Source organism: Rhagoletis zephyria, unplaced genomic scaffold, assembly GCF_001687245.7.
Source record: "Rhagoletis zephyria isolate East Lansing unplaced genomic scaffold, Rhagoletis_zephyria_1.1 Rzeph_scaffold_12467, whole genome shotgun sequence".
Classification (NCBI taxonomy): domain Eukaryota; kingdom Metazoa; phylum Arthropoda; class Insecta; order Diptera; family Tephritidae; genus Rhagoletis; species Rhagoletis zephyria.
The window spans coordinates 2117-13054 of record NW_016169541.1 but is presented as its reverse complement, the minus strand read 5'-3'; the positions used below and the strand labels follow the sequence as shown (position 1 = coordinate 13054).

Here is a 10938-nt window from a genome sequence, read left to right as displayed (position 1 = left end):
GCGCAGGTATCCTGCATACGTAGCACGCTAGCCAAAGAAGTTTCAAACAGTAAGAAACTGAAGCAGCACCAAACGTCCGTCTGTACTGCTGACGGTAGAAAGCAGATTGTTTTTGGTATGATCACTTTACCGGTGACCTACAAAGAAAAGATTGAAGCGATAAACTTTTTCGTTATACCTTGCATGTCACAAGATGTAATTTTGTGAATAGATTTTTGGAGTAAATTTCAAATTGCGCCCCACATAATTTCTCAAATTGATAGTGGAGATTTTAAAGATGAGAACCAACTAATAAAATCGAGATTTCCTAATTGTGAGAAAGAGGGGTTAGGAAAAACTTCTTTAATAGAACATGTGATTGAATTAGAGCCCAATGTCCGTCCGGTTAAACAGCGCTATTTTCCCATTTCTCCCGCTATTGAAAAGATCGTTCATGGTGAAATCGATGAAATGATCAAGTTGGGTGTGATAGAAGAATCTCCCAACAGTCCTTGGTCTAGTGCGGTAGTATTAGTTAGAAAGTCCGACAAATTCCGTCTGTGTCTAGATTCACGGAATATTAATAGTGTTACCGTTAAGGATGCGTATCCGTTACCGCATGTAGAGGGAATTCTGAGCAGGTTACCGAAAGCAGAATTCATCAGCTCCCTCGATCTTTGCCGTTCATTTTGGCAATTTCCTGTTGCCGAGAATTCGCGGGATTACACCTGCTTCACCGTCCCTAATCGTCCGTTATACCGCTATTGTGTCATGCCTTTTGGCCTCTGCAACGCCCCACAAGCACTATGTCGCTTGATGGATCGCGTCATTCCTCCCCAACTTAAAAACCAAGCTTTTGTATACCTCGATGATCTTCTGATCGTGTCCGAAGATTTCAAAACTCATATGTCCGTTCTGACTGAAGTCGCTCTTCAATTAAGGAAAGCCGGTTTAACAATAAATGTTTCCAAAAGCAAGTTCTGTATTAAGGAAGTTAAATATCTTGGCTATATTGTTGGTAATGGGAAACTGCACACAGACCCGGATAAAGTTTCGTCAGTTACCAACTATCCGGTGCCTACCAACGTGAAGCAATTGCGCATATTCCTTGGAATGGCTGGTTGGTACCGCCGTTTTATCGACAATTTTGCTACGATAACAGCTGCCCTTTCAAACCTACTTAAGAAAAGTAAAAGCTTTGCATGGAACTCAGAAGCCCAAGAAGCGTTCGATAAGTTAAAAGATAGATTATGTTTCGCACCGGTGTTGGCAAATCCAAACTACCAAAAACCTTTTATAATACAGTGTGATGCCAGCAGGTTAGGTGTTGGTGCAGTTCTCTCACAGAAGAATGAAGATGGGGTTGAGACTCCGATTGCATATTTTTCTCAAAAGATCAACAAAGAGCAAAGTAATTACTCTGCGACCGAGCTTGAATGTCTCGCTGCCATGCTTAGCTTGAAAATGTTCCGTGCGTATGTCGAAGGGCAAGAATTTAAAATTGTTACTGACCACGCTAGTCTACAATGGCTGATGCGGCAACCGACCTTTCCGGTAGGTTAGCACGATGGTCATTAAAACTTCAAGGATTTAAATTCACTATAGAACCATAGGAAAGGTACACAGAATATTGTCCCTGATAGCTCTATCTAGGCAGAACTTTTGAAGACAGAGGTAATGAAATTGTTGCGAAGTTGTTGATTGCGATGTTCGTCCTCTTGTAGATTTAAACTCACCAGAATTCAAATCGGAAGATTACGAAAGTTAAAGTCACACATACGTCATAATTCATTCTCGTTTACCCGATTTGCAGTTTTGAATGAACATGTATATAAGCGAACAGAATTTTCTGATGGCGATGCTGAAAATGAAAAATTTCATTGGAAACTGTGGATCCCGAAGGAGCTAGATAGCACAGGTCATAGATAATGCTCACACACCCCCAAATAAATGCCATGGTGGGGTAGCGAAAGACTTCAACGCATACGTAAAAATCTTTTTTGGCCCAATATGACGGTCGATGTAAAAAATTTTGTTTTGAAATGTGAAGTGTGCCACAAAAGCAAAGCGCCAAACATAACTCTGCGTCCACCAATGTCTGCACAGTATACTGTGCAAAGGCCATTTCAAAAACTGTACGTTGACCTACTTGGTCCGTATCCTAGGTCTAAACGCGGACATATAGGGATTTTGATAGTGTTGGATCACCTTACTAAGTAGCCACTTTTAAAGCCAATTAAAAATTTTCATGCATCGGTCATATGCGATTACTTACAGGAAAATGTTTTCACTTTATTTGGTGCACCAGAGATTGTTATGACTGATAATGGAAAACAGTTTAAGTCAACAAAATTCAACAACCTTTTAAGCCAACGTGGAATTCGCCACGTTTACACAGCGCTGTATAGCCCGCAGGCGAATGCCAGCGAAAGGGTCAACCGTTCGATGATAACCGGCATCCGCTCCTATATACAGAAAGACCAAAGTGTTTGGGACAGGTATCTCTCAGAAATAGGCGAGGCTCTTAGGAGTTCATATCACCAAACCATAGCTTGTACTCCGCGAAAGAGTATGAGCTCTCACGCGAAAGATTATGAGCTCCTACGGAAACTCGAAGATTTGGACAGTAATGTGCTTGAAAAATCGGATAGATTGAAACTAGTAAGAGACGCTATAGCTAAAAATATTCAAGCAGCCTTTGAGGCTTCAGCAAAAAGATATTATTTACGTAGTAGTACAAAAACGTACAAAATAGGAGATATAGTGTTCGGAAGGAATTTTGTTCAAAGCGATGCAAGTAAAAATTCAATGCAGAATTCGCACCTAAGTTTGTCAAAGCAAAAGTCATTGGAACCAAAGGCAATTGTATGTATTTACTTGAGGATGTAGAAACCAAGAAAAAGGAGTATTATCACCAAAAAGATATTCACAACAGTTGCGAATAACTCCGAAAACCGCACCAACACTTTTGGAGGGGGGGTGTGTACCGTCGTACAGGTATCGTAGTTTTACATGCTTTTAATTTTTGCCGGCCACTTAATATCGCCACAACTGTAAGTAGTTGACTGTCTCTTCTGGTTTTTTCTCATATTCTCCCTTTGTTCATCTTTATATGTACCTCTTTAGCGCCACCTAATTGTGAGTGACGATAATTAGGTATTTATAAACTTAATTAAAACCACTTTTCAAAAAGATAAAAAGGAAATACCTAAATTTGCAATTGATTACCCGAGGTATATTTTAGACGCTTATTTACCTTTATTTCCCGCAAAAATGCTTCTATTAAGACCCCATTTCCAGTTTTGTTACTTTACTACTTTTATGGTATACCATAAACTCCCTAGCTCTGATCTACAAAAAGTAGTAAAATAGACAGGGATGATCAAGAAAGCACTTTTTGATCACGAGAAAGAGGCGTTGAACATTTCCGTTTTCCGAGGATCGTTCTTTTGGATTGAAGCCAGCGAGAGGTGCAGACGTGTGTATAAAAGTATCTATTTATTTTAAACTTCTAAAAGAAATCCGGTTCTAAGAAAATTAGTTTCGCGTAAGGTAGCGAAATCCTTAATTTTCGGCGACATCATCCAGATCCATTGAAACTAAGGCATTTGGGCAAAAGTAATGCCTTCCCCCACAGCCAAGTTGCAAGTTATATGTGGATGAGAGGCTGCAGTAACACGCGGATCAATCAATAAAAATTCCAACCCTATATTCAGAATAGAGGCTACAATCAACCGGCATATGTATATGTACTCTACCAAAACGAATCAGGCAACAACAAAAGCGATATGTTTTTTCATCAATTCTGGCCTAAAATCCGGATAACAACATAATATTTTTTTTTTGCTTAAAAGTAGTTAAAAATTAAACCCTAAAAGAAATACCTTAAAATCTAAGATCACAGATAATATCACAGTTCTAAGTTTCTTCAGACCTTGAGTTATATAGAAAAGGGTATACTTGTTCATGTGTATATTCATACTTTTCACTTTTCTTTAAATGCATATTCTAAAAGCATGGAAAAAAGGCATTAAATGCAATGGAGGCTAATGATCATTAGCACAACATCAGCTACGCTCAGTTTCAATTACTTCACGTCAGCTTAGGCAGTGACTCTCTCTATTTTCCTGCCGCTACCGAAATTTCAAGAGAAGCAGAAGAGTAGCTTGAGTAAGAAAAACTGAGTGAGGGCATATATAAAAGTAGTTTGACAAGTCGACGGCAACATCTACATACTAGTACAGTCTATCCCCGCAGTTGCGATTATTACCTTTATTCTTGTATGAAAAAAAAACTATAATTAAAAAGTTTAGATTTGGTTATTGGAGCTTAAATAAATATTATGATAAGTGCAAACTAATCTAAAGAAAGTTTGAAGTAAAAATATATTAGTTTCCCTTTAGTTAGTAGCGTGTAATAACTACGGAAGAAGTAGGAAAAAAATAGATGGATAAGAAGGAAATCGGAGGAAAGTTAAGGCCTCGTGTAGATAATTAACTAAGAGGAAATGTTAAACTGCAAAAATCGGTGAATTTTGACTTTTGAATGTAGTTTAAAAGGTTTTTAGGAGGTACGCGTAACCGGAAGCTTCCTAAGGATTCTGTATGAGTTGGTTGGCAGCGGAGTTCAAAGGTTCATAACAGATAAAATGGCGCCCAAAGTGGGGCCTGCGAAAAGGTAGTTTTATATGTAGGTACCTGAGTTGTAAGTTCGTGGACTTCACTATTTGGATTCATCTTCGGAATCTGTTTATCGTCTGTCTGGTTGAGGAAAGTGACAAGACAAAGTTTTGGAATTTAGTTTTGTGGTTTCATACCTGCATAACTTACCAGATTTTAGTAAAGTTGCTGTTTAATTTACTCTTCGAGGTTTATTTCTCTCCGTTAAGCTTAGGAACTCGGAGCGTATAATTTGGAATCTTAACTAGCTACAGCTAAAGTTCCGTGCGTATGTCGAAGGGCAAGAATTTAAAATTGTTACTGACCACGCTAGTCTACAATGGCTGATGCGGCAACCAGACCTTTCCGGTAGGTTAGCACGATGGTCATTAAAACTTCAAGGATTTAAATTCACTATAGAACATAGGAAAGGTACACAGAATATTGTCCTTGATAGTCTATCTAGGCAGAATTTTGAAGACAGAGGTAATGAAATTGTTGCGAAGTTGTTGATTGCGATGTTCGTCCTCTTGTAGATTTAAACTCACCAGAATTCAAATCGGAAGATTACGAAAGTTAAAGTCACACATACGTAATAATCATTCTCGTTTACCCGATTTGCAAGTTTTGAATGAACATGTATATAAGCGAACAGAATTTTCTGATGGCGATGCTGAAAATGAAAAATTTCATTGGAAACTGTGGATCCCGAAGGAGCTAATAGCACAGGTCATAGATAATGCTCACACACCCCCAAATAAATGCCATGGTGGGGTAGCGAATACACTTCAACGCATACGTAAAAATCTTTTTTGGCGCAATATAGTTTAGTAAAGTTGCTGTTTAATTTACTCTTCGAGGTTTATTTCTCTCGGTTAAGCTTAGGAACTCGGAAGGTATAATTTGGAATCTTAACTAGCTACAGCTAAAGGCTAGGCAGTTTACCATTATGCAGTTCGGGATTTCATTTGGCTTTCCTAAATGCTTTACTACACCTGCTACCTGTTAATGTTTAGGAATGTTGAGTTGATATGGCTAAATGCTTGTCAGTCAAACCGGATATTTATAGGTAGTTCCTATTTGTGTAGTTTTCTTCTCGATTCTACTCAAATCGTTAAATTATTTCACTTCACTTATTTTTATGTATATTTTTGTTTTGAATGTTTAAGGGATTTTTTTTGTTGAGTTTTTTTGGTCAAACCCAAACATTTCATATCCTTATTCTTTGAGCCGGAAACCAAATAAATGCTATAAATTTTTACCGCCAACAAGTACAGAAGAAAGTAAGACCACACAAACAACACATTATTATCGAACTTTACCATCGCTTGTGAATAATTGACTATCGTGTACCGATTTTAATCTTTAGTCTTTTCTGGGGTTTCCCATAATTAGTTTTTCGTTTGACACGAAGTCAAAGTTCTAGAATCTATTCATCGAGTTATCGATACAATTCGATTGTTAAAATTTATTTTTTTTCTATTCTCAAGATTATTCGAATATCCCAACTCTGTCTTAGTGGATCGACATCCGCAAGTATTCGGTTGATAGACTATTTGAACAACGAACCGTTTTTTTGTGCACCGAGTTTTATATCGACCCTATTTTCATTGCTTTACCCTTCCTATTTTCATTGATTTAACCTTCCGTTTTGGTGCTTTTCTCTATAGTTAATACTGTCCTTAAGACACAGTAACGAGAATTTACCACCTCAGGTCAGCGTGTGCGTTATATGCCGCGAAAATTTTACCGAAAACGATGAAATTCTAAAACCAGTATGTTCGCACAAATTCCACCGACATTGTTTGCTGAATTGGTTAAAACGCAATCCCTCCTGTCCTCAGTGCCGTACTGCTTGCAGTAGCCGAGATTTTCTGGCTGGTGCGGGTGCACGTTCACGGCCAAAACAAACGGCTACAAGTGCTACCTCCGGATATAATAATCCAAATTTAGATTCGACCAGGCAAACTAATCAGCCCGAAGAAGGAGCAATGGGATTGCCGATAAATACTGAGCGCAACAGCCTTGTCAATGTAAACCAGGCGAGTGAGGAAGCGCGTATCAACACGCTAGTTAACGCGGTGATTTCCGCTCGTCAGGCATCTATTTTTGACGGAATCGAAACACGAGTTGCACAATTGATCGAACAGCGAATTGAGGGAGCGTTGACTAATTTACTAAGCCGAGTTAACTTAAATGGAGCTCCATCTGCAGCTTCCAATAACAGCAATAATCAAAACCAAAATACTTCCCAACAAAATCCTCATATATCTACTCCTGTTTTACCCCGCGAAATGCCCTATTTCGAAAACCAATCGAGCCAGGACCAGTTTAATCGGCAATTAGACCAATTTCTCTTCAGTAACGCGTCGTCAAGCGTTAACAGTGCGAAAGCTGCTAGGTTAATCGCAGGGACATCAAATTTGATGGGTCTCCTAATCTCACGGTAGACAGTTTCATTTACCGTATCGAGTCGCGGGTTGTAGATACCCTAAATGGAAATTTCAACTTGCTATGCGAGAACGTGCAGTTTTTCTTCTCAAAAGAAGCCAAAGACTGGTATTGGCATTATCGACGCACCGTTGAGCGTGTAACATGGCCTTCGTTGTGCCAGGCCCTACGTATGCATTTTGAAGTGAACAAGACTGACACGGAAATAAAAGATAATTTGCGGGCTCGTAAGCAAGGTGCAACCGAATCTTTCGACGAGTACCGTAACGCCCTTTTAAAAATCGCGGAGAGTTTGCGTTCGCCGTTACCGGAAGCAGAATTAGTAGAAATTATGCAAAGAAATTTGCGTCCGCGAGTACGTCAGCAACTCTTATACGTGCCAATAAACTCGTTAGCAGAGCTCCGCAGACTGTGTTTATAGGGCGAGAGTCTGTTTAAGGAGATTTCTGGTAGCCAACAACCATTACCTCGTAGACAGATTAGTGAAGTTGAGGAAGATTTTAATTTTGAGTCCGTGTTACCTAGCGCCGAAGTAGAAGCGATTGCTCAGCGAGCAAAAACCCCGAAAATTATTTGCTGGAATTGTCGAAAGGAAGGACAGACGTTTTATGATTGTCTAGAAGATAGGCAAATTTTTTGTTATGGAAACGGAGCACCCGAAGTCTATAAGCCAAAATGCCCCAACGGGAAACCGAAGGAGGTTTCGAAAGCGATACCTCGCCACGACCAAGTGATGTAAAACTTATCACCAGCCCTAATGACAAGCTAATATTCAACCAAATTTGACCGAAATAATACTATACGAAGTTCGTATGCAGAGATAAAAAGAAATCAAGGCCAAGATTTTTAATAACCCAGTTGAATCGCCTGTTCTAAAAAGCCGTTCGTCTAATCGAATGAAAACCTTCTGGAAAAATATCAAGCTCCAACGCCGTAATATAGGTTGTATTATTTCCTAGATCCAAAATAAAGGTGCAGATTTGAGACCATATGCGCAAATATCTATTCTCGACAGAACTATTTTAGCGCTTCTTGATAGTGGTGCGCAGGTATCCTGCATAGGTAGCACGCTAGCCAAAGAAGTTTCAAACAGTAAGAAACTGAAGCAGCACCAAACGTCCGTCTGTACTGCTGACGGTAGAAAGCAGATTGTTTTTGGTATGATCACTTTACCGGTGACCTACAAAGAAAAGATTGAAGCGATAAACTTTTTCGTTATACCTTGCATGTCACAAGATGTAATTTTGTGAATAGATTTTTGGAGTAAATTTCAAATTGCGCCCCACATAATTTCTCAAATTGATAGTGGAGATTTTAAAGATGAGAACCAACTAATAAAATCGAGATTTCCTAATTGTGAGAAAGAGGGGTTAGGAAAAACTTCTTTAATAGAACATGTGATTGAATTAGAGCCCAATGTCCGTCCGGTTAAACAGCGCTATTTTCCCATTTCTCCCGCTATTGAAAAGATCGTTCATGGTGAAATCGATGAAATGATCAAGTTGGGTGTGATAGAAGAATCTCCCAACAGTCCTTGGTCTAGTGCGGTAGTATTAGTTAGAAGGTCCGACAAATTCCGTCTGTGTCTAGATTCACGGAATATTAATAGTGTTACCGTTAAGGATGCGTATCCGTTACCGCATGTAGAGGGAATTCTGAGCAGGTTACCGAAAGCAGAATTCATCAGCTCCCTCGATCTTTGCCGTTCATTTTGGCAATTTCCTGTTGCCGAGAATTCGCGGGATTACACCTGCTTCACCGTCCCTAATCGTCCGTTATACCGCTATTGTGTCATGCCTTTTGGCCTCTGCAGCGCCCCACAAGCACTATGTCGCTTGATGGATGGCGTCATTCCTCCCCAACTTAAAAACCAAGTTTTTGTATACCTCGATGATCTTCTGATCGTGTCCGAAGATTTCAAACTCATATGTCCGTCCGGGGAAAATTTTAGAATGGTAACCCCCGATTACGGAATTAAGGAAAATAGGGGGGGTAGAGGGGGTTCTAAAGGGGGTGTATGTAAAGTTTTAAAGCGCGCAACCTTATAGTTTTTAAGTAATTTGTTATTAAAGTTTGTAATTTTGACCAACTTGTATGGGACTATTTCACAATATATAATGCACTTTCCACTAAATTTACACGTTATTTACACTCAATATATGCGCAGCTAGAGTGTGTACGTTCAAACAAATAAATACTTTTAGTATATTACAGCTTTTTTATAAAAAATTGATTGTTGTTTAACTTTATGAGAGTACATGCAGAATATGTGCAAATGGCAGCAGGACTGTGTTGCCATATCTAAAAAACCAAGAGTGGAAAGCAAGACCAAAAGAAAATACGATTAAAAGGAAAATACGACAAGGTTCTTTTGTTCAGATAAAAATAAATAGTAGGGGGATTGGGGTAATATTCCCCCATAAAATACTGAAACACATTTTTAAGGCTTATATGTATATTTAATTGCGTCAATAAGTTTGAGGAAAGGGTCCTCATGCTTACGAGCAATTGTTTTGCGCCAAAGATATTCTATAATTTTATCCGTAAAATTATGAGGATTATTATAGTTGTCTCGGTTGAAAAACCGTTTAATCACACGCCATTGTGATTCGATCCTTTGCGTATGCGTGCCGTCGTCTGCCACAAAGGGGTTATCCGGATCGCTGTGGTTTACTTTTCTGTGCTCATACCCGTGGTCCGCTAGGCAATCGTACGCCTTCCAAAAATCGGTACAAATAATTGTACCCTCGGCCACATGTTTTTGAATGAGGGGTATGAGCACCTCAGCAGACCGGACATTTTCTGGGCAGACTTCCAACCTCAGATCGTCGCTGCCGTCCTCAACCATCCCTAAGACCCAATGGCCTTCCACTCTCCTGCCTAAAACAAAATATAAATTAAAGAATATGTGTTTTAAAATAAATTTTTTGTACCTTTGTGGTATTTTCGCTTCCCGAACTTGCTCTCGTCGATCTGAACAATTTTACCGGGGCCCCCAATTTTGCCTAACACCTCCTGCTGATCGACTTGATACAAAACAACTGCCTCACGACAGTAGTTGTACTAATCGCAGATGGTGGCGCTAGACAAAACGGTTCCCTCGGTAATACCTTCTTTTCGGACTTCAGCCTGGTTCCAGTGCGAAGCGTAGGCGTACATTAGATAAAAAATGTCTGGTAGTGGAAGCTTAGCATTTTCAAACCACGTACCAGTGGCCCTAGAAACGCCCGATCTTGAACGGCAGCTCCCTTTGCGGCATCGAAAGCTGCCGACCGTTTTATTACCCAATGGTGAAACCGTCATTGGAATTTTATGCGTACGACATAATCTTCTGGTCAAAATTAGACCCTGTGCCTCTGCGAAAGCGGTACATTTTTCGCGCGTATCAAAAGCCTTTGATACCTTTAGAAGGCTCCACATTCCGCGTACTTCAGCGACGCACAGCACAGTCGCATTTCGTGGATGAACACCACGGCTAGTGGAGGGCGTATCGAAATCTTTAAATAATACGATAAATATTTACTAGATGTATAAATATAAGCACTTAAAACATTAAAAACATACCTGCTTGATCATCAGTCATTTTAGTTTAAAATAATTAATTATATACAAAACCCAGAGCTCACAAACGACGCCGAAATAACGATTGAAAAGAATATAATACCAAAGCAGAGAAAGAATCGTTACTTTGAATAAAACTAACAGCACAATCCACAGTGGTACCCAAATCTCTGTGGAACAAAAACATAACATAAATAATAATTCTTACTTTCGTCCACAGTATTTTAGCGTAGAATTCCTTTCTGCGTAGGCGGCCTTCGGCCGCACTTAGGGATTATAACCCTCAGGC

The 10938-nt window shown here is 39.5% G+C and overlaps 1 pseudogene; it reads right to left on the bottom strand.

The window, feature by feature from the left end:
* Positions 1–9426: 9426 nt before the first annotated feature.
* On the bottom strand, positions 9427–10671 carry LOC108377656 (uncharacterized; annotated as a pseudogene).
* Positions 10672–10938: the final 267 nt, after the last annotated feature.